The sequence below is a fragment of the Pinus tabuliformis genome, chromosome 9 (genome assembly GCF_031772625.1).
Source record: "Pinus tabuliformis cultivar Carrire ecotype Pingquan chromosome 9, CPIR1, whole genome shotgun sequence".
In the NCBI taxonomy this organism is placed as follows: Eukaryota; Viridiplantae; Streptophyta; class Pinopsida; order Pinales; family Pinaceae; genus Pinus; species Pinus tabuliformis.
Genome location: NC_142307.1, coordinates 1,929,083,977 through 1,929,109,744, shown reverse-complemented (window position 1 = coordinate 1,929,109,744; position 25,768 = coordinate 1,929,083,977).

Below are 25,768 nucleotides of genomic sequence, written 5' to 3'. Positions count from 1 at the left end.
TGCCACTACCCCACCACTAGATCTGTTGATATGCACAGAAATATCATTCCCAAGAGATTTTACCGTGCATAGACCTTAATGATAGTCGTAAGTGCTGCATGAGTGACAAATCTGCCTGATTATGTATTGAAGCGTTTTAAATGAAAGAATTTGAATTTCAAGCGAGGCTGAATTAAAAAAGAGCTGAATCACCATTTCAACCGGAGCTGTTAGACTTTGTGTGTGAAGATCTCGAAGAAAAAATGGAGAAAAAAGAGCACAGATTCGGTAAGTGCCAGAGGACTGAACCTGAGGGCCTGGACATAACGTTGAGGGATGAAGGCGTGAAGAAAGCGTTCAAAGATGCCGGGTGCTGGAACTTTTGCAAAAAACTACAAGGAGGACATGCGCAGGTAACTAAAGAATTTGCGCTAAACTTCACTGGTTTAAATTCAAAGGTAGCCATGCTAGAAGTATAGGTTTCTCCAGAAGCAATATCTGCTGTGACAGAGATCCCAAGAGGACGAGAAGAATGGTTTAAAAATTTTAAGTTTGACATGAATCTTTGTAAAGAGTTTTTAAAGGAGGCATATGTAAACGAAGATTTAACAAAAGCAGTGCCCAGGAATTATGTCAAGGAACATTATGCTCTTCTTCTCACCTGCATACAGAAATATTTGACCTGTGAAGGAAGGTACAATAAGGTTTATTCTTACCATTTCAAACTGCTTTTGCATTTCACGGGGAAAGTCTCCATAGACATTCCTTTTTATTTGTTTCGCAGTTTGAGTAAGATGTGTGATAAGGTGCAGCTGAGGAAAGAGGACTGTGAAACCTCTTTATTTCATCATGGTTTGATCAAGTTGCTAGTTTTAGATGGCCTCCAAAAGACAGGCAAAGACTGGAATTCGTTTATTTTCATGGCTGGATTCCAAAGCAAGACTGGCCTTACTCCACAACCAGCTAGAGAATTCAAAATAGCTGAGCTCCAAAAAGAAGCAAGAGCTAAAAAGCAAACCAAGTCACAGCTAAGAAAACCAGTGAAGCCACTAATCATTCAAGATCAACCTCAGCAATCAACAAAGGAAAAAACTCATGATAAGAAGACTATACCTGAAACAAGCAGATCTGAAGCAGTCTCAAGGGTAAGGACAAGAAGCCAAATAAATAAGGAAAAAGGTAAAGCCATAGCAGTTGAAGAGAGCCCAGTGTCTAAGGCAAGTTTGAATGATTTATTACAGGCCATTGAATTCGAGCAGTCTGAACCAGTCCATATTGATTTGACACAGTCACCGCAAGAAGGTACCAAGAAGTCTAAGGCCTCAAAAAGGCTTAAATTCGATGAGCCAGGTGAAGAATTTATTTTTAAACCCAGAAGACCTATTACAAGGAAGCAAGTAAAGGAAGCGCTGCCAAGAACAGAGGAAACCGGGAAAGTTAGGCAAAAAGATACAAGCATAACAGTCATCACATCTCAAGGAGATAATATAGCAGCCATAAAGAGCCAATTAGAAGCAGCTAAATATGAGATTGCCAAATTGAAGAAAGCCGCTAGAGAACATGCAGTCGTGTATGCAAATTATCGTAAAGCTCTGTGGAAAGGGAGTGAAACCCTAGAAAACCAGTTGAATTCAGTAGTTGATGGCCATGCACAATTTCACACATGGACAGTACCAGCAATCAGAGAGGCCAGGTACATTAGAAGGATAAATATGCAACTAAGAGCTGGGAATAAAGCTATGAAGAAGAAAATTGAAGACCTGAAGGCACAGCTAGGCCAGTTACCTGCTAAATAAATTTTCCTTTCAAGAAAGGTTTTGCTCCAAATTTTGTCAAATTTGCTTAGTCTTATTGTTCTGAAGAAATGTACATCCCTGTTATACATATGAAAAGTTGAAGGGAGTTTTTGGTAATCAAATGTTTGGGTGATAAAGATCTCGGGTCAAAGGCAAGCTGTTTCAAATAATTCAGCAGTTTCGTAGCGCGCTACGAAACTGCTGTAGGTGATGATTTTAACACAGACAGGCAGTTTTGTATTATGAGCAGGAATTTTGAAAGGGAAACGCCAAAAGGGTATGCAAGACATCAGCTGGAACAACAATAGTCAATCAGATCAAGACAGGTGGATGCTTTAAAAAGGTGGAATATTTCGACCCAATTTTAAATTTCTGTTGTAAAGTCCCTTTATCACCGTTCAAGAGGTATCAAACGATTTGCATACAAGGAACTTTTGCCTGCACACATGTCCATCGATGCAGCTTACAACACATCAAGAACGTGGCAGTGTTCCATATTTTGGGTTATTAAAGGCTAGAAAACATGCTTCTGTACATTCGAGCATTTTCAGGAAAACTGGAGCCGAGAAGCAAGGGAAATCTCCTAATACTTCTGAGCAGTTAAAAGATTCAGCGTTCAAGGTCAATATGGAGTATTAAACATCCAGCTCAGCCAAATCGAAAGAGGACCAGGTGTCAAAGAACAAGGAGAAGCCATTATGCATGGAAAATGGAGTTAGAGTCATAGTTAATTTAGAACTCTTTAAAAACTCCAGTCAGCACTTTATTGTATTTATTAGTTAGTTAAATAGCTGATAGGTGTCATTAGAGGTAGTTATCGAATTCCCCTCATGCTGGAGGAGGAAGCTCGAATTAGTTAGAATAAGGATTCTATATATAGCTGAAACAACAATGTAATGAGGGTTGGAAATTTTATAACAGAGTACTGTTTTGGCTTATGTAAAGACAGAGTTTCAGTAATATAATTCGGCTGCTTTTCTTCTCAGGATTCATGAAGGATTTCCATGTTCAGAATGTGTGATTTTATTCTTTCCTTAATGTCTTTTACAGTTGCATAGATGTGTAATCACTCAGAATTCACTGATTGTGCTCTGATTTCCTGTATGCATTTATGAACTGTGGTTTTATATGAGTTGTGTTCTGAACATCCAAATGCTAAATGCCCTGACTTCTATGTAAAGGCAGTATCATTGTTTACTGAGGTGTTATTGACTCCATAGGCCCAATGGAAACTTGTTTAATGTATTTCCAGCATTCATTTTTATCACTGTTATTTCACAAGAGTTAGCCATCTTATTCTTAATCAAAATCAATAACCCTATGAGAGAGCCCTCTCAGGCTAAGGAGGCTAAGCCTTAGTCAAAAGATTGGTTTGAAACAGTTACTTGAAGTCTTCCTGGTCTGCAGCCTTCCAGGGCCTGATTTTGAGATAACACAATGCAAAACCAGTTAGTACACCTTTTGCTATCCATTTCAAACTTAGCAAGGAAATGTGCCCAAAGACCCAAGAAGACATGGATTATATGTCTAAAGTTCCATATGCATCAGCAGTTGGAAGCTTAATGTATGCAATGGTCTGCACAAGGCCTGATATTGCACATTCAGTGGGAGTTGTAAGCAGGTACATGAACAATCCAGGAAAGGAACATTGGATGGCAGTGAAATGGATTCTCATATATTTGAAAGGTACCACAAATCAAGCATTATGCTTTGGTGGTTCAAACATCTCCCTACAAGGATATGTTGATGCAGATATGGCAGGTGACAGAGATAACAGGAGGAGCACTACAAGATATGTATTTACTGTTGGAGGAACAGCTGTCAGCTGGGTTTCAAAAATCCAAAGTGTTGTTGCACTTTCAACAACAGAAGCAGAGTATGTTGGTGCTACAGAGACTAGTAAAGAAATGATTTGGTTACAAAGGTTTATGGGTGAATTGGGTAAGGAGCATGATAATGGCATGTTATACAGTGATAGCCAAAGTGCCATTCATCTTGCAAAGAACTCAGCATTTCATTCCAGGACTAAACACATACAGCTCAAGTACCATTTCATACGATCAGTGTTGGAAGATGGAGAGTTGAAGCTGGAAAAGATACACACTAGCCAGAATCCTGTAGATATGCTAACAAAATTTGTAACCAGGGAGAAACTAAGAATATGCTCAGTTTCAATTGGTCTTCAAGGATGACGATGAAGATGAGAAACAGCCAGGTCCAAAGAGGAGTCATTGTCCAGCATATGGAGCAGCGGTGGAGTTGCTACAATCAGTCTCCAAGTGGGAGATTGTTGGGTGTGAAGCCTGATTATCTTCTATATTCAAAGGTATCGCCACATTGGACCCCAGTTCGAAATGGGGGCGGCAACACCGCCCGTAAAATATTCGCTGCAGGGGGGGTCCAGGGGTGGGCGGCTGTGACCTTTGGGAGCCCCCCCCCCCTGGCGGGGGGTTTCGGGGGTAGCGCCCCCGAAGCTAAAAACAACTATAAAATTGCCTTGTAAAAGTATAGTAATTTCTAGTCAACTGGGCCATTCATTAGGCGGATGATCTGACAGTAGAACTTGTGTTTAGTTTAGGGTTTTTTTGCCCTAGAAGGCAACCCCTCTCTTTGTATGAGGGAATTGTATTTGAGGCTGTGTAATAGATGCGTATTCTGTGAGCGAGAAACAGAGAGGTGAGACTGTGAGAGAAAACAGAGCATATTACAGCGGATTTGTTGTAGGTTGTGTCTCTTCATTTTGCTGGATAATAGAAAGGAAGGACTGGCTGTTCGAGGTGGACGTAGCCCAAACTGGGTGAACCACGTATATCTGTGTCTCTCTTGTTTTATGCGTTTTTTCTGTGTTTATATTTCTGCAATATTTTATGTGTTCCATTGCTCCATAATATATAATTTTCTAACATTACAGACATCCTGTAGAAATTCCAGAACATCCTGTAGAACCCCTGCAGACTTCCTGTAGAGGCTCATGAATGAGGTTTCTTGATAGCCAAACTCTGTGAAACTCTCTAGAAGGGTGTTAGGGACCCCTTAGGCCCTCTCTGAACCTTCCCGACCTCCTCCAAGAATTTCCTCTCGCCAATCTACCTCTGCACAGTCAAAAATAGTTAAATCGCATGCATGATAATTCTGGCAACTTATTCAAAAATACAAAAAGATGTTTTTTTCAGATGTTACTGTAGAAGTAGCTTAGACACATGTATTTTACCTTCCTAGAATTCAATGGCATTTCTTTCAGTAGCTTGCATCCTCTTTCTTACATCAGTAGGGCTAGCTGGTAAAATTAGGGTTTGCTAGGGTTCACGTTTCCTTTCAGCTTTCCAGTTTCTTTCTGCAAGTAGATCAACCTTCTTCGAGTTAGCTTTCATCCATCAGTTAAAAAGCTTCTTCTAAGAGCTCATAGAAGTTGGCTTAAGCTCCTAGCGGACTTGTGCTAGCTGCGGCAAGAGCTAGTACTTGTGTATACATCACCGTCGCTTCCAAGTTTGTTACGAACTACCGGGTTGATAAGAGTAAAGAAGGGAGTCCCAGGAGTTGCAGCATTATTGCTGCAATATTGGAGCCCACCAGAATCATCCAGATTTAGTTTGTAGATATCTTAAATGGTGTACAGCAAAGCTCTTCCTCCATGGCTGTAATGACTGTCACTTTGTTTTTGGGGTGTTCGTAGCTGGGCAGAATCAGAGCACATGAGAGGAAACAACCTGATAAAATTCCTAATTAAACTCTAGTCTTTACTCACCATTAAATCTAACGCCCGTACAAATCTTCGTTAAGCTCTAGTCTTCACTCATTAAAATTAACAACTAAGATTCTAAAAGAACAAATACAGAAATTTAGCACTTTCACCTTGATGGAAGGAAGCCAAGACTTGCCATAAACCCTCTCCGAGAGCATATGGACGTGCTCGTAATGGCCAAAGAGAAACGTTTCGTTGAAAATGTAATTGAAGACGAGTTGGGTTTTTTGGATTTCTGGGGTTATCTTACTTTGAATAAATTGAAACATGAGAAACCCGCAACCGGCACTAAGGTTTTGAATCTGGTTATCCTATCAAATTAAAATTAGATAATTTTAAACAAGGAAAATTTTAAGGATGGAAAATTTTCTTGAAGTTTAAAAACATTGGCGAATGTCACTAATCCCTAATATGCAAACTATAAAATGTTTATTGATATATTTGTAAAATTATTCTAATTTATAACGATTTTGTATATAATCTCTATATAATGTTGGCAATTTTTAAGGTAAAAATGGTTTTATATTCTAAAATTTGGGCGAATCATCTTTTATAAAAATTGGAAATTGGCGAATATTTTTTGTGGAAAATCATGCAAAATTAGCCCACTGGGCGAACATTAGCCCCTAAAATTTTCCATGATTTTAAATATGTTTTTTTAACAAAAAGAAATTTGGTTAACTATGCCAAATAAGATTGATTTTAGTTAACTATGAGAAATAAGATGTATTTTCAGTAGTCAACTTGGATTAATAGAGAATCATCGCTCTTGCGAAAGCCCTAAGGCAGGGACTAATTATATATAATAAGGTTAAGAAATCAAAATCCGGGTGATTATATTTTCATTTTGATACATCATTGTAACAAATACGGATTTTAGCTGGTTAGAAGGACAAACTTTTAAAGGTGTAATTTTGATAACATTGTTACACTCTAAAAGGTATATAAGGCATTTGTATTTCTTGATTAATGAATATTGGGTTATTTAAATATTAAATTATTATATTAATTTTTAAAAAAATATTGCTTTAAATTTATGAAAATATTTGTGATTTAAAATTATTGTAGAATTATATATATTTAATAATTAATAACAATATATTGTAATATTAATATTTTAAAATTATATCAGGGATGACAAGAGGGGAGGGATTCTTATTAATTTTAGAGGAAAAATTGAATCAATGTTTGTATGGTGTTTGAGCCATAAATCAAAAAATTTCACAGAGATGTGCAATCTCTACTTTGATCCTCAGATAGCAAAAGAGCATATCATCTCATCTATTGCAATTTTGGGGGATTCTCTCATCATGATCCAACATCTTAATTCTTGTTCTTTACCTTAAAACAATCAACTTCCTCTAATCCTTCAAGGAGGTCATGACATCATAGAGACTCTCCCCCCTTAAATCATTCTTCCATATTCTCCGAGGGAAAAATAAAGAAGTAGACCTTCAAGCCAACCTAGCATGTTAGGTCGAAGAAGTTCGCTATGAAGTAAATGGCTCCTTACATTAAATGGACATCCCATGATGAATTTCCTCCATAAATATAACTCCCCTCTTGATACTCTATGGAAAGCAAAGATACAAAGGAGGGGCTCTCCAGATATAAGGATTCCTTCTAAAGCTAATGTAATATTACAAAGTTTGGTTTTCATGCCCTTGTTAAATGGCTCCATTCCTCAAGGCATTATTTGGAAATCTCCTCTCTTGCACCACCAATGTTAACCCACTGGAGCAAACGAGATGATCAGTCCATGTGGTGTACTCCTCCAATCCAATGGCAAGTGATAGCAAGAGGGAAATTCCTGGGGGCCATGCACTAATCCAATCATTGGCTTAGTGCATGGTCATGGTGATGTATGTCATGGATGCAACTCTTACATTCCCCCATGACCTTAGTGAATTTTTCGGTGTTTATGCTTTTTTACGGATGTGACTTGCTAGTTGGAGATGGGGTGATGACCAATTCTTCATGGGATGATGGAACAATGCTCAATTAAGCCAAATTAAGAGGCGAATTAACTCACCCATCTACCCTACAAGGCTCTTGTGTCTTACTTCAGCACCTCGACTCTCATCCCTATCAAGCATGAACTAGAGCATGCCCTGTTGAGCAAAGAGCGGGAGCGTAATTTGCTGCGAGAAAAAATTGAGCATTAAACTATGAAACACGAAAGGCGTGAGTGGATATTTTTGGTGTTGGTGTATCAAATGCCTAGGTCATAGGTAATGTTCGAGAAAACTCACCGTTAAGAAAATTTGTTTTTGCTTATTCGTGCAAATTTGTTCTCCAATTCATTTTGAATGCTATTTATCAAGTTCCAAACTAAATAGATTGCCATCCTCAAAATTTTGTGAGTATAGCCCTGTTGTAGCACCTACAACCACCCTCCAAAAGTTTTCCTGCACTTCATTTTGAAGCCTCCCTACTAAATTCCCAAAAACTTGTTGTACACTACCCAGGTACTTGTCCTTTCATTTTAGTTTTATCTTTCGCTTTATAGTTTGTATTTCATTACTTTATTTGTTATCTAACCACAAGTTGACCTCGTGACTTGGTTGCGTCCGTTTCTTGCACTGCACAATCCTAGAGGGTAATCAACCTTGCTCTCAGGAAATGTGTAGTTCAACCCAACAATGAACTTTTGCTCCAGAATTGTGTAGACCCAACTGGCAGCTTGTCTTCATCTGGGAAATTGCATACAGCATGAGAGGTAACCACAACCACTTAGCCCAGGAATTGTACAAACACATTCCCTCAGCTAATACCTGATGTATGTGTCAATGAGTTGCCCAGTTCTCCCTAGAACTGCACAATTTCTCCATGCATGCGTGGTAGCCTTTCCCAAAAAAGAAAAAAACAAAAAGCAAAAAACCATCCCCAAAAAATAGGGATCTATTTTTAGAAGTGGGAGTTACACTTGAGTTATTTTTAGAAACTACCTCCACTTGTCGCGTTTTCCTAGATGTTTGGCCTTCTTCTCATAAACCCTAAATCGATCAAAGTTATTTAATGGACACCACCAGAGCTCAGTTGAACATTCGATCTTAGATATTTGGCATTCCCAAGGCATCTAGTGGCACGTTCGGCGTAGCTTTTTTGGACAAGTCTTGCTTTTCTTATCTTTTGTTTCTTTTTTTGTCACTTTTGTTTCCTTGGCTTGTGAGAGTGTTGATTTACCCATTTTATTGAACGAGTGCTAGCGTTTTGATTTGTTTTAGCTTGTAGAAGTGTTTTAAGTTTTGCATTGCATTTCCTAAGCGTCGCATCCATAACCCAGTTTTTGCATTAACGGTCACCATTGCGACAACTCTCTCTACAATCTTCCTTGTTCTTCTCTTTGACTAATTCCAACATTTGTTTTAATTGCATGCATCACCATTCACTTTGATATTCACCCACCACTTCTCACACGTTCATATGTGCTCATTTTCATGTTTCCCTTGGGCAGATTTGGGCTGCATTAGCCCATATCTATCTCTTCCCGACATGCCCTGCACATTTCTAGAACTTGAGGCTCTACCTGGGCTCCAAGAATTGTGTAAACACTGCCAGTGACTAGCTCCAACTATGCATTGCATAGATCCAGGAGCTAGTCCCAGAGTTTTACCCACTGGGATTATGCAATGCGCAGTCCCAACCAGCATCGAAGCCAAACTGAACTGTGCATTGCGTAGTTCTAGTCATTAGCAAGGCAAACTAAACTACGCATTGCATAGTTCCAGTCATCATCACCTCTCATTAGCAACTGAGATTGCACAATGCGTAGATCCAGCTGACACTTCCTCACCTCTGAGACACAGAATTGCGCAATCTTGCCCAGTAGTTGCCTAGTTCGTTTCATGATCGGTCCTTGAAGTAATTTTTGATTTCAAGCTAACATTTGCATGCCATAAGTGTCTTCTCTCTCTCTAGGTACATCTGTTGTTGAGCAACTTCTCAAAAGTACAGGTAACTGGGTCTCCAAGAGATATGGATGAAAGGATACTGTAGAGAGAAACACTGGAGATGTAGTTAAACATGTGTCAATGAACTTGCCAGTCTATGAAAACACACAAGTTTTCATAGAGAAGGACATGAAGATAACATGGCAACAAGATAAAGACTTATTTGCATGTAGCTTCAAGGAAGATTTGGAGGATTGACAGGTCTATGTCAACATCCACATGTCAGGCTTGTATAAGGTTGCATGAAAATACCTCACCTTCCCATGTACACACATCATTCACTGGATTGTCTCACATACCGATCCTAGGACGATGACATTGAGAAGTGCTAGTGGAGCATAGGTTGCTAACACTAGGACGGAAAACTATCATGAGATGTATGACTTACCACACCAAGTAAACCGCATGGATGCACTCTTCTATACTCCCAACAAAAATGTGAACACTAGAGACATCATGAAGCATTGGGTAAAAGAGCTAGCGAAGTTCAGGTTGGCACCCAATTAGGTCTACAATAGTAATTTACTCAGAAATTCCTACCAACTCTTGATCATCTTTGCATGTCACTTGTACAGTCAAGACAACATGGAGACCTTGTCGCAGAATTGGGTGGTTGTGTTGGATCAATTGGAAAATGAAGTAAGGTCATTCAAATGGTTAGATATGTTGGCTCTTTAGCTAAAAGTGCATGTGACTAATGCCCAGAATCTACCTAAGGATGAGCAAGAGAGATTCTATATGTTTGCATGCTTACTTGGTGTAATCTGTGCTCAACATCAGTTTCCTGGCATGGGTTGGACATGGACACCATGAGAGAATGAGGAGTCATGGAAAGGCTATCTAACCACTTCATCACCCCAGTTTACAAGATGATCTTTGAGCAGGATCCACCTTGCATGTCCCAAGAAGTGATGTAGGCATTGCTTAATATTGTAGATTGGTATGCCTAATGTGGTGGCACCTTCCTTAGGATGTTTGGTGGAGAGAAGCCTCTGCATGTGCTACCAAGGCTTGCCACGAATAAGTTGGTCATGCAAGAAGTTGCATATCACATCTCCACAGAGGTTATCAGTAGGACTACATAGGAGGGAGAAGGCACCATGACCTGCTCTTCCTTTGCGGATTGGATTGTACACGATCCAAAGCTTGAAGGATAAGGATGTCGAAGTCAAAGGCTTATAGAAGTTTTAGTTCAGCACCAAGGATTTCAATCCGTATGATCCCCAGTGCATATGCCAGAACGAATCTGTGAAGGTGTATTATCTATGGATCCACGGGGGATGTCATTGGCCAGAGGAGGACCCTTGGAGGTATTGTTACAACTCCTCAAAGATAAATGAACCGATCAACATGGCTATAGAATGGAAAGCATATCTGCAGGTAGTAGCACCATAGGAAGCAGCAACAACAACAGCAATGAGCAGTGAACCGGCATAGGAAAAAGGTAAGAGGAATATTGTTGAGAACCTAGAGGCTGATCAAAGCTACAAGTTCAGAAGAGATCCTCTCGTTGAGAGAGTCTCTTTGGAAATAGAGGAAAAGAGGCGACAATGTAAAAGGAGAGTAGAACAAAGGAATATAGAGAAGAAAAGGTTGGAGGATGGAGAGAGGAAGTTGTAGGAAACAAAGAAGAGGAGGAGATAAGAAGGAGAGAGAGGGAAGAGAAGCAGAAACAAGAATAGGAAGAAAGGCAAGGCGTAATGATAGAGAAAAATGCACCTATACAGGTTGAGGAGTCAGAGCAGCCAGTAGATGAAGAGTAGGGTGAGCAGGTGTAGGTTCAAGAAGTTACTCAGCAGATTGAGCAGAAGGTTGAAGCAACAAACATGGAGTTGGAATAGGAGCCACAAGACTAAGATACCGACCTCATGCCGAGAACATTCGAGGTTGCACCTCAGTCTATGCCACCTCCAGAACTAGAACGAGTCCTGACCGAACATGGAGACATTGTCCTCCTTGATGATGATCCGTTGATGGATGTGTACAATCTATCATTTGATGAGTCACAACAAAGGATTGTATATGCACGAAGAAATCAGCTCCTGGATGATCACGCATCACCTGCACACATAAAGGAAAGGGTGATTGTGTCATATGTTATAAGACATCCAGCTTTAATGGCTGATGATTCTAAGTCTTATGTAGAATCCACGAGTTCAATTGTCAAGTTCTTGTTAGCAGAGAATGATTAGATGGAAAAGGACATGCAAGAGGCCAGACAGAGGACAGAACAGTCTATAGAATCCTCTATGGCAGAAATGAGAAAAGCGATACTTACTGAAGTATCAACTCTTGAGACCACCATGCAAAAACTATATGTTAGATTTGTCACTATGTACAAGGCAATTATCCATCTGTATGGTTTTCAAAAGTAGTGCATGAATATTTCCAAAACTCTAAAATAAATACACGCTACTATTACACATGTACAAGAATGGAGAATGAGATACAAGGGAGCCCATCTTTACTTTCATAAGATAATGAAGCCAGAGGCAGAGCTAGACAAAGCACAAATTTGAATGTTGATCTGGAACTATGAGCAACTCCCTTTGCTCATCACCAACATTGAGGCTTCCTATGCATGGTTGTTCGAGAGCCTGGATGTCATTGTGAGGACACATAGGATCCCTTCAATCAGATCCCTCACTCAAGCCATGAAGAAGAACTAAGCTCTACTGGAGGTTGACAGGTATGTGGAGAAGTTGATGCGAGAGGCCACCCACGATGACTTGCAGCTGAGTGTAGAAAACATGTAGAAGTAAACTGGTGGTCCAGCCACACTCAGGAAAATGTTGTGCATGCTTCAAGATGATTTGGACAAAGGTTCCAGAAGGATATACCCAGAAGCCAGGAGACAATAGCTTGTTTCCAGAAAGACATCATGAAATAGTACAAGGACACCATAGCACAGTACCAAGCTTGGTATCAGTTCGTCATCGAAGACCGTCAAGGGGATGTTGCTGAGTTGGTATTTCCCCAAGCTTCTGAGTGATGGTGTTTTTCTTGTTAGGCTGACTCAAGCTTATTTTTCCCACATGGGTATATGTGGAAATTGTATTATTATTTGTAAATATATTGTAAGTGAAATTCCAAGTGTCATTAGTGGAATGTGAACAATCACTATGTAATGTAAAGAGTTATTTGTAAAGGAGTTGAAGAGTCATGAGGGTAGTCAAAGATTCAAAGGGGAATGTCAACGGTTAGCCCACCCTTTGTTATATATAGAACCTCATAACTCATAGTAGTCAATTTTGGGAGCCAAGTTTTTGGCTAAGAACTGCTTAGAAAAGTATTGGAGAGTATTGTGACAAGCCTTCGCTTCTCCATAGTGTAGAGCGAGAACATCTCTTTGGAGGAGCAGATGTTGTTGACTATAATGTTCCACTATTGGGGTTAGTGGTTGTCAATGGTGTATGTATGGATGGAACTTTCACTTAATAATATAACTGAGCCAGCATGTTTTCATGCATATGTTGTTAGTGTAGTTCAACTATTCTTGTTACTTTAGCAATGTATGTTATTTAACTTACGCATTTGTATATGAACTATTTTGTATGCAATTGTATGAATCTTGTTAAAGACGTGTTGTTGTTTTAATATGTCAGTTTCTATTGTGGACTATTCTGCTTCCAGCTTGTGATGTTATTCCACTCATGTGTTCCTTTCAAGCTACGTACTATTATAGGCTTCTAAACAACACACTTCCTTTTCCCCTATGTGTGTTAGAACCCCCGATGTATCTCACTTTACTCACTGTAAGGTCACACACTTTCTTCTGACAAAGTTATCATACTTACCTCTATGTGCTACCGCGTTCAAGGCACTACTTTACTACCCACTACTAAGACTTCTACTCCAAATGGTCTGAGGTCTAGTTGGGACTTCTTGGTGGGGAAATCCCCTAAAATGTTGGTAGGTCCAACACCGTCAACAAGGCCCTCTAAGCCACTGAGGAATGTAGGTGGAAAAAATGTATTGAGTTAAATTTAGGCCCTAATCGTTCGCAGCTCCAAAAAAATAAAAAATTGAAACATATTATGATGTTGTTACACATATTAACAATATGTGATGTATACTAACTCTGATGGTCACTTCTATTGTTCTTAGCAACAAGAGGGGTGTATTCATAAATGCATAAACTATCAATTTTGTAAACAAGACTACTATACAGAAGTCCAACTCCCTAATATCAAAGATAACAAATGCGATATAAATAATTATATAGAATGATGAAGAGTGAGAGAACTTTACAATGCAGAATGGCAGACAACCTGCTTGTAGGCATGTAGTTATAGATGAGGGGATTCTCATCCTTGGAGTAGTAGAAGCCCCTTAGTGGCATCAGGTTTATGTGATGGATTCTTCCAACCATTTCGACGTGCTGCACAAAGTCTTTGTGTCCAACCACAACATCCTTCAACCTCTTCACAACAATAGTAGTCCCTTATTCCAACACATCCTTGTAAGTTGTACCAACACTTCCCTTCCCTAGCACTTTAGTTGAAGCTCTCAGGAGGTCCTCTAGATTTAATGTAAACAACCATCCCTCAAAAAACAACAGCTTGTTCCTCTCAGCCTCTTGGACAACAAAGGTCATATACTCCCCTTTGGAAGCAACACTTACCTTCTTCATAGACCTATAAATTTATATGAGGATGCAAACCTCTGTTTCTTAGAACAAACAAGGATTTCAGCAAAAATTAACTTGGGATCACACGGATCCCACCTAATTTACATAACATTATAATTATTCGATAAGATTGATCATTCAAAAAAACACATCAAGTTCCTAACAGGATTTAAATAACTTACATTTATTCCATGTGAAAGGATTCAAGTGCAGACCCACATATGTATTGTTTAATCGAAATGGTCCTATCTCTTCTAATTCTCCATAGGCTATTGATGAGAATTTTGGACCTGTAATCGAACAATGTTATAATTATTATTGGCATACTTTAATAACTCATGCTATGTTTACATGCAAATCATTTTTGGGTCACTGGGAGATAAATACATATCTCATGAAATAACATGGCTTATTATTTAAATTTCCATTGTAATAATAGGAACAACATGGCTCATTTATGATTAATAAGAAAGAAATAGATAAGAATATTGATTCTTATTTAAAAGTGTTTTTATGATGGTTTTAGCATCACTATTATTTACATGTTCATTTATAAGGAATTTAGAAAATGGAGCAAAATATACATGAATGAGATGTAATTATCAAAGGCACCAAGCAAGTGTTCACATGTCTTGTTGGTGACTTTGTTGGAATCTTGAGCCGATCTAAATTATCTGGTCTTAATCACCATCGTTCTATCATACACAATGGTCCTCTCCACGTCAAAGAGGTTGGGTAAGAGATGAAAATGCTAAATGGGCTACCAAATCGACAAGTGCAGTTAAAAGGAAAAATGCATAAATACAATATGATATAGATGCAAGGCTTTGTCGTGCACGCTAACAAGCATATACAATATTTGTCAATGAAGAAATTATTTCACTTGTAAGTAATTATTTGTATTTATATGCATATGCTTTTAAATAATATAAATTTATTGTTGTGGAATAAATTCATTGAAACTTGTTTTTACAGTTAATTGGTACATTTGATCAAATCGGTGATACTTCAAAGAAAAACATTTTTGAAAAACTGTATTGTTGGGATCAGAGTCTACCCTATAGATGTATGGACACAATGAAGCACATATATAATGCTTTAAAACATAAATTAATGGTGGAGGTTCCTGATGATGTAGGGGAAGAAGGATTAGATGGGAATAGCCATACATTAAACTTTGATTAAACTAATAATAAAAATGAATACACTATTGAGTCCATTTTTTTGCATGTGTTAATTTTTAAGACATTTTAACATTAAATGATATTTACTTTTATTATAAATTGTATAATAATTTCCCATTGTTATTGATATGCATAGCCTAATCAAGAAAATTCCCTATAGAGAAATCCACATAGTTTGGTTGCTAAATATAGATCCATCGATTTGGATATACAACAAACTTCAAGCTACCAACCATTATGAAACTCACCTAGATTTCAAGGGGTTATTGGGCCAATAAGATTTTAATCCATATAACCAATTCAACAAAAACATTAATATATAAATCATTATGTTTTACTATAATAATGGGATGAGAAATGGATGTTATATATTTTATATTATTATCCTTGATTTTCTTTGATTATATATTTATTTATTTTTAATCTATATGTTGTTTCGTATTTATGGTGCACGTGTTTCCTTTGGAACTAGTGCAATCAATGAAAACCCTAGAAGATGGTCAAAGTCTTCAGAAGAATAGAAATGAAATAGTTCAAATACTAAAACCATATTCACATCCAATGTCACAATGTAGATTAATGAATATACATCTCCCAAAACACCTTTGCACATATATGATGGTGAACATGATTGTCAACAAAAATCACATTATCCTCAACCATTGCAACATTCATCTTGACTTCAAGATAATGTAAGAGAGGAAAGGTATATACCATATATCTTAGCTCATAATAATAATGAAATAATTTATTGTAATTTGAAACTACATAGCTAGTTAATTCATTTTCTTTTGGCTTTCCATATATGGTCCCTATATTTTCATTATATCTATGTGGCTTTTTATATTTATTGATAATGTTGTAATTTTGGCAGAAACAGGAAATATTAACGTTGATATTATGGTTAAAAGGACCAAAATCACACCAAATGACTTGAAAGCATGTGGGTTCAAGTTACGCAAACAATACATAAAGGATATATGTTCAACCAGCATTACTCTCACTAAACCCACTAGGTTTGCTACTTTGAAGTCTAAACATGATCCAAGTGGATATTGGCGACCACCCACCAATTCCACTTGGACCCCCACCATTATTTCTTTCAGTTCTTCATTTTCCTTAATTGTAGCATAGTTTACTATTTTTAGCAGTTTTTTTTGGTTGTGAACTTCCAGAGCCGTTTTGAGGCCCCAAATTTGTAGTCCTCGGATAGATCTTTTTGATGAGGTATTGTGCGCATCAAATGGAGATTGTATGCCAAATTTATGACCACAAAAAGTTGATGTACCAATTTACACAAATAGGATCCATAGTTTGGCGCTTCGTCTCTTAGGGTTAGGTTTTTGGATGTTTAGGGTTTTCCATTGTTTCTCAACAATAAATAGTCCTTCAAGCCTCATTGTAAGATAGTTTAGAGGCATTTAGCCACCACATCTCTCCTCAAAGATAAGCTACCATTGCCCGAGCTAGTTTATTTCGGTTTCTGTTTGTAAGAATTTTTACTATTTTACATAATGAAATGGAGTATTCTCTCTGCTGCATCTCTGTATTTATGGTTATCTCTGTAATTTGTTGTGTTCCTGTTTAAATCCAGATTAGTGTTATCAGAGGGGTCTGCTCTTTCTCTATTTTTCTTTGCATGTCCCCAACGAGGTCGGGATATAAGGAGTTAGGGCTTGAACTAGTTGAACATTTACAAGACTAGCCTCACAAATCCTGATTGCCTCCCATGGTGGATGAAAAGAAAGATGAGGGGGCAGGAGATCCTATTAAAAAATTTCTCAAAGAGGCCCTCGAGCGACAAAGGAACGCGACGACGGACAACTTTTCCCAGATCCTTTAGCGGTTGCCCAGGGGTGACACATCTACTTCTAGTGGCTACTCTGGAAGAGCCACACACTTTAAGGTACAAGTTAACTTTGACATTCCCATATTTGAAGGTCAGATAGATGCAAACGCTGTAGATAAATGGTTAAATCTGCTAGAAGGGTATTTTTCTGTTCATGATTTTTCCGGCCGGGAAAAGATACCTTTCGCTCTTCTCAAAGCCGCCCCCCACGACTGATGGGAAACCTACTGTGAGCAAAAGGATGAAAGTACGACCTCACTATTTTCAACTGTAGCCACTTGGAATTCATTCCGGAATGCCATCAAGGAGCAGTACTACCCTGTCAGAAGCTATGAGGATAAATACATAAAGTGGACCATGCTGTGGCAGGGAAGGGACCAAGACGTGCCAGAGTTTACCAATATTTTTCATACCCTTCGTACAAAGTTGGGTATCAAGGATTCTGAGCTGCATTTGGTACTCAAATACCATGACTGCCTACACAGGTACATCCAGGACGAGATGGAGTTCCTGGACATCTCCTCGCTTGGCACGGCGTACAGATACGCTATCAAGATTGAGCATAAATTTAAACAGAAGAAGTGAGACTTTGGATCTGCAAATCTGAAGCAAGGGAAAGGCACCCCCAAATTGCTGAACAAAGGAAAAAGCCAAGGCAGGGTGGCCAAGACAACCCGCCAAAGCCGCAAGCAAAGAACAACACCGCAAAGACGAAGAAGGACACAGGAAAGTGGTGTGAGTTCCATAAGAGCTCCACTCACAACACAAGTGGGTGTCGGGCCAAGTAGTCATTTGTGGCTGAGCTAAATTCTTCGGAATCAGATGCATGTTTCGACTCTGATTCAGGACCCGATAAGGGGAATGAAAAAGGGAAGCAGATTATCGATGCAGAGCCCAATGCCACCGTTGCCACCACAAAGATCCAGAAGGAGCAACCCGAAGATCCAGAGGAGGAGGAGTGCCTCTTCCACTCCCAGATGTGGGTAAAGTGCTCCCCTCTACAGTTCATTGTTGACAGCGGGAGCCAAAAGAAACTCATTTCAGTAGAGGTCGTGAAGCAGTTGGGCTTACCAACCATAGCACATTCACAACCGTACACCATCAGGTGGCTTCACCAAGGACGGGATCTTCACATGAGCCAACAGTGTTGCCTTCCATACACCATCAAGCCCTTCACGAATGAGGTATTATGTGATGTTGCTCCCCTTGATGTTTGTGATGTATTATTAGGCAAACCATACTTGTGGATGTGACATGTTGTGTATGATTCAAGGCCTCGTGTTGTTATTGTTACTTTGGGAAATAAGTTGTACAGAATATCGGCGGTAGCACCGTCTACCGCCATCTCTTTGGTTACTACCAAACAATGCAGTAAGCTCATTTCAAAAACTAGGAAATTTGTTTTCCTAATGATACACCCTCAAGGAAAGAAGAAGACGGTGGCCACGACCTCCAGATAGGGACCCTCCGCACGAAAACTACAGATGGACAAGGTCATGGAGGAGTATGAGGACATCTTCACCTCCCTCGCAGGGGTTCCTTTACACTGTTAGGTCAAGCACTCCATTGATCTGACCCTAGGTGTGCCGTTGTCCAATGGACCAATCTACTGGTGCTCCGTTCTAGAGAACGATGAAATCAAGAGGCAAATTCAGGAGCTGCTGCAGAAAGGTCACATCTGATCCAGTTCATCGCACTGTGGGAGCCCAATCGTGTTGGTAGAGAAGAAGGATGGGACTTGGAGACTCTGTATTGATTAACAGGCGCTGAACAAGATCATTGTTCGGAATAGGTACCCGATCCCATGGGTTGATGACCTTCTGGACCAACTAAAGGGGGAAAAATATTCAACAAGATCGATTTGAAGTCAGGATATCACTAGGTACCAATCGAACCCTCCAATGTGTGAGATTGCCTTCAAAGACAAGGAGGGCCTTTTCAAATGGTTGGTTATGCCTTTTGAGTTGACGAATTCTCCTGCAACCTTCAAGAGGCTAATGGATGACATCTTGCAGCCATTCACTAACTCATTTGAGTGGTATACTTGGATGACATCCTGATCTTTAGCCAGATTTGGGAAGAGCACCTCCACCACATCCAACAAGTTCTCCAAACACTGCGGCAACACAAGTTATGTGCCAATTTGGAGAAATGAACTTTTGGCATGACCCAAGTTCAATATCTAGGATAGATTATTGATGAATGGGGGGTGCATGTGGATCCAGCCAAGATTCAAGTCATTCGAGATTGGCCATCTCCAACCACTTTAACAGAGCTCTGCAGCTTTTTGGGTCACTAAGGGAGGAGTGAAAGAAAAATTATTTTGGTCTGAATATCAATAGGAGGCATTCACGGAGTTGAAACATCGCCTCTACTAGGCACTAGTGCTCGTATTACCAGACTTACAACAACCATTTAAGATTGAGACAGATGCCTCTGACTATGCTATTGGTGCAGTCCTTACTCAACACTGGCATCCAATGGCATATCACAGTGAGACACTTTCAGACACAGTCCAGAAGTATCCCACTTATGAAAAAGAGATGTATTCCATTGTGCAGGCCTAGCGACAATGGAAGCATTACATTTTGGGGAAGGAAATAGTCATCCACAGAGACCATCATCCCCTGCAGTTCATAGAGACCCAAGGGAAGTTGCAGAATGATTGCCATCAAAAGTGGTCCACATACTTGCAAGAGTTCCATTTGAATATGAAGTATAAGAAGGGCAACAACAATAATGTTGCAGATTGCCTCAATCGACCACTTGGCGTTAACCATCGTGCTCAACTCTTGTGGGAATAAGGCTTTTGATTGGCCACTTCTTTACAAAAGTGACCCAAAATTCGACCACACATACCAGACACTCTTGGAGGGTCAGCATGTTCCAGATTTTCACCTCTAGGATGCCCTGTTATGCCATCTGGGTCACCTTTGTGTTCCTTCAAGCGAGCATGCCAAGATGATCAGGGAAGCACACTACAGTCAGGCTATTGGGCATTTCGGGGTCGAGAAAAGGGTGGAAGTACTGCAAAAGTATTTCTATTGGCCGAATCTTTGACAGGATGTTGGGAAGTACATCAGATCCTGCACTGCCTATGCCATTGCCAAACATACCATCAAGAAACAAGGGCTCTATACTCCGCTGCCTACCCCTAGTCGACCTTGGGAATCCATCTCCATGGATTACATGTTGGGCCTTCCTTCTACTAAGCATGGAAGTGACTGTGTTTTTGTGGTCATCGACAGGTTCTTGAAGATGGCCATTATGGTGGCTTGCAAGAAGAATATCACAGTAAAATCCACTACCAAACTATTCTTTTAAAGAGTGTGGGTACACTTTGGGATCCCACAGTCTATCATATTAGATCGGGACAGCAGGTTCCTCAGTAAATTTTGGTCTAGTCTCTGGCTGATGCTAGACACCAAACTCACTAAGTCCACAACCTTCCATCCCCAAACCAATGGCTAGACAGTGGTTTTCAACAGGATGATCATACACATTCTGTGCATGTACAACTCAAAGCATCCACGCACATGGGATGAGAGCCTCCCCTATGTTCAACACAGCTATAAGTGGGCTCTCCACAGCTCGACTAGCCACAACCCTTTTCAGGTGGGCTTGGGATTCCAGCCACTGTGTCCCATTGACGTGGCCATGCCATTTGCAGCTACTCAGGCAGATTCAGCTCATGTCCAGTCTGAAACAGATAAGGCAAACAACTTCATTGAGAACATCCAACATATCTGCTAGCAGGTCCACGGAATTATGGAGAAATCAAATGCCAAGTACAGGTAGCGACATGATCAACATCAGGTGCCACACAGGTTTCATGTGGGTGACAAAGTTTGGTTGCATTTGCAAAAGGAACGCCTTACCGGAGCCTATCGGAAACTCAAACCACTCTGATATGGTCCTTACACCATTACCAAGGCTATGGGATGCAATGCATTTGAGCTCAACATTCCCCCATTCCTTGGCCTACACCCAGTGTTCAATGTGGACCGCCTTAGGCCATAGTTTCCACCATTACTAGACACATCCGACATTGGAAAACAACTCACACCAATAGAGTTAAATCCAGATTGCGTGGAACAAGTTGCAATTGATTGGATCATGGACACGTAGATCAAGCAAACTCGCCAGCAGAAGATCCACCTATATTGAGATGTCAAAGCAGGCCAACTCCTTCACCAGGGACCAAGTTCGGCAGAAGTTTCCTCATCTCATGGAGGAACTCAACGCAATGGGGACCATGTTGGGTATACGACCAAAGTCCCACATTGACTAGAAGTGGGAAGGATCATGGGTATATAAGGATGGACAAATATCTCCATTGGTATGAGGCCTTTTGGGGTAAACCCAAAAACAAATCCATGAGGGCTTAGGCCCAAAGTGGACAATATCATACCATTGTGGAGATATGTGGTGTCCTGAGTCCTTACAGACCATTTCTTCCTAAGGGGGTAGGAATGATCCAGGTGGATATTGGCGGCCACCTAGCAATTCCACTTGGACCTCCACAATTGTTTCTTTCAGTTATTCAGTTTCCTTAATTCTAGCATAGTTTACAATTTTTAGCAGTTTTTAGGGTCCTGAACTTCTGGAGCCGTTTTGAGGCCCTAAACAACGTTTTTTGGGAAAATTGGGAGAAACCATGGGCCAATGTTTCTTATCCCAAAGTTGTATTCCTCATATAGATCTTTCTAATGAGGTATTGTGCACATCAAATGGAGAACATATGCCAAAGTTATGACCCCGGGAAGTTGATGTACCAATTTACCCAAATGGGGCCCATAGTTTGGCACTTCGTCTCCTAGGGTTAGGTTTTTGGATATTTAGGGTTTTCCATTATTTCTCAATAATAAATAGGCCTTCGAGCCTCATTGCAAGACAATTCATAGACATGTAGCTGCCACATCTCTCATCAGAGATAAGCTACCATTGCCCGAGCTAATTTATTTCCATTTCTGTTTGTAAGCATTTTTAGTATTTTACATTAATGAAATGAAGTATCCTTTTTGTTGCATCTCTGTATTTATAATTATCTTTGTAATTTGTTGTGTTCCTGTTTAAATCCATATCAAAACATTCCAACAAATTTAAATAACTTGGGCTACAATATTAGAGCTTTGGCCGTTTCTTTGTCTATAAAGGGGCTATAAGGGAAGTTTCAATAAATTAACTTTCTTGTATTTTTTTTATTTTTATTTTTTATTTTTATGTTTTGAATACCAATACTTTTGACATGTAAAACATAAAAGATACATTTGATTTAATGAAAATCAATTTTATTTAGATATATAAAGTATACGAATAAATGATTTTTCTTTGTGGAATATTACATGTTCTCCCTCCAACTTGGCATATATCTATATCATTTTTTAACATCAAAAGTTTTGAAAAAAATTGCTAAGTTTGATGTTGGTTTGAATGTGATTAGTTTGTCTAAAAATGAATTTTAGTTTATAGAAAATGCTGTTCAAAAGGGTATCAATCTTTAGAATATTATATATAGTTTAATCACATGTTTTGTTGATATTTTTGTGCATTATGGATGGTTAGAAACCTATGATATTCAAGATAGCATTTGAGTCATTGAAGAGCTTGTTGTAAAAGTGCAAGAAAAGGAAACATCAATGTGATATAGTATATAATATATGGTGAAAAATTACTTACTTTTCTTGTGATTATAAATTACAAACTTATAATGAGATTCTAAAAAATATTGTTTAAGTCCAAGCAAAATAATAGGGAATACCTAAATTCTCTATCTATATTTATATCTAAAAATTTAGAAGCCTTTTACAAGAAGGAAATTAAAAAAACACTTATTTCTTGTATGTTACAATTAGTTCAAGTTTTATATTCTAAACTCTTTCAATTCGACATATTAGATGCATGGACATATACTTCTATATATCCCCTTCCTATAGATTCCCTTCATACTAAATGGGAAGGAAGAAGCCATTCATAACAAGAAGTAGGAACCCTTAATATTAAACCAAAAAAAATAATATCTTTGCAACATTCCCAATAACTCCTCAACTTGGGCTTCTGCTACAGGAAATGAGAGAAATAGGAAGTAATAAATCTTCCATTGGTACATGGACCATTGTTTGGGCTAATAAACTATTTGGGTTATTTCTACATATTCGCACAATACATATATAAATGAGAATTTTGTATATAGAGATGACTTTTATTTACGAAATATTATATAGAATATATGTATTTAAATATTCATATTTTGTTTGAATGCATTTGTTTACATAAAAGGTGTGAATAATTGTTAATTTAAATTTAAATGTTAATAATTTTTTTTATCTTTAGATTATAAAATATTCTTATAGTTATGATCATCTAAATTATTTAGTCACATGATTAAAAAGAAAAAGGTTTTATTGATTTGAATGTAACCTTTATATATAAAAAATGATTTCCATTGTTTTCAAAATTGTTATAAATAAAATGAAATCATCTTTAGAAATTTCATATAGATTGAATTTCACCTTAAGGCTTCTATTGAATATATATTTTTATTATTTTCATGTTTATATTAAGTTTTTTTATTATGCTTTTTGTTTGACTATATAAGGATGAATATTTTTAAAATAATTTTGATAGTTTATCTTTACCACTCCAACTAAATACAACCAAGTAAACCTCACTTGTTTTTTAATATAAATACTTAAACATTAAACTATATTCAAAATTGATAAATAAATATGAATACATACATGTATAATACTGTACTACAATATTATAAATTTTATATAATGGTAATTAATTCTAAAACATTAAAATATGACACAACTATGTTTGTATTATCAATATTTGTATTAACATAAAGTATGTGTATGCATAATTAATATTTTATAGTTTATTATCAATATATTATTAAATATAAAATATTTTTTTATTGTAATGTTATATATAAAGTAATAATGTGAATGTTGAATAAATTTAGAAAAATTCATACTATTTATATAAATTATTATGGGGAAATATCTTCAAAATCCATTCAAAACAAGAAGTAATATTCATCATACAATTGCTTAGTAATAAAAAGCTATATGAAAGGAACTTCCATTCACTATAGAGCTATAAAAAACCACTTATATAACACTTTACCTATTCTCAAGAAATCATAGTGAAACAAATAACAAACCATAGTGAATATATATTACCATTTGACAACAATGTTGACATTGAGAGTATAACAATTTTTAGAACAAGAATGAAATTTAAAAAAATAAAAAATCCTTCCATTTCGCTGGAAATTTGTTTAAAAAAAAGACATTTTAACTTTGTAAAATCACTTGTAGGCCTTGAAGCTATTCTCTCCTCACTTTTTTGCTGGCTTTCCTATCACAAACATCTACATGTTATCAAATGGTTAACTCCATCATTGATAAAATCTACAAAATCTCATTAAAAAATGTGGGGTGGACATCCATTTCTAATTAAATTCAAAATATAACACTATTTTCTATACTCAATTTTCAAAGTTTTTATTAAATTTTTTTATATTAAATTTTATAATTTTCTTCTAAAATATAAAATAAATATTTTTCTAAAACTTTTTTTGCCTTTTATTTTAATAATTTAATTTGTAAACTTTTGATTTTAATTTACATAGATTTCAATGGAATTATTATATATGATAATGATTTCATCTATTTAATATTATACATCTAAATTTTGTAATAAAACTTACATAAAGTAAAAATTATGCAATCAAACTTATATAATTTATATATAATTTACAATTTAATTAAACTTATATAAAATTTAAGATATATTATTAATTTAAATGAAAATACTATATATAATCAAAATTTTATATAGTCTTCCCCGATCGGGGTGACTAAGGCGGCGAAATGGGAGATTAATGAAAGGACAAGGGGGGGCTATGATAAGCCACCTTGCACAAGGAGAGCATTGCAGGTGGACAGGATGGTTGGCAGACTGGGCATAATTACAAACAGCAGCGGAGAGGGAACTATGAAGGCCAGAGGTGGTGGAAGTGACGACGCTCCAGTGATGGGACAAGGGTCAGCTCGCACAAAGGCAAGCCGAGGAGGAGTGGGCTATTATGGCAAATGCAGGCGACAGAGGGAGGTGGTGCAGCAGCACAAGAAAGGGCGGCAAGCGAAAGGAAGCGGATACGGGTGGAGGCATAAGGGCAGGTATGCAGTTAACGCCCTCGGTGTGAGCGGAGACAAGGGTAAGAAGGTGGAAACCAGAGCAAGAGGTAAAGCAGAGAGAGAACAGCAGCGGGGTCGACCTCCCGTCCCTAGAAAAACTAAGTGCAAGATAACAGAGAGAAGAATGAGGAAGACTGCGACGGTTGAGAGTAGGGGAGGAAGACCTTCGGGGACCGAAGGCAATACGGTAGACTCCTGGGAAGAAAAGGAACAGAACCAGGTGGGCATGGAGGAGGCGCACAACCCAGAACAGGACAGTCAAATGCAGAAAAGGAGGAACGGAAGGGGGAAAGGGAGACCTTTGGAGGACATGCAACCAGAAGAGGCAGACATTAGAGAAAAGAAAGCCAGAGGGAGAGAAGAGGAAGACTGTATGGGATCCCCCTCAAGCGCAATTGGTCAGGGAAGTATGGTAAAGGAGGGCA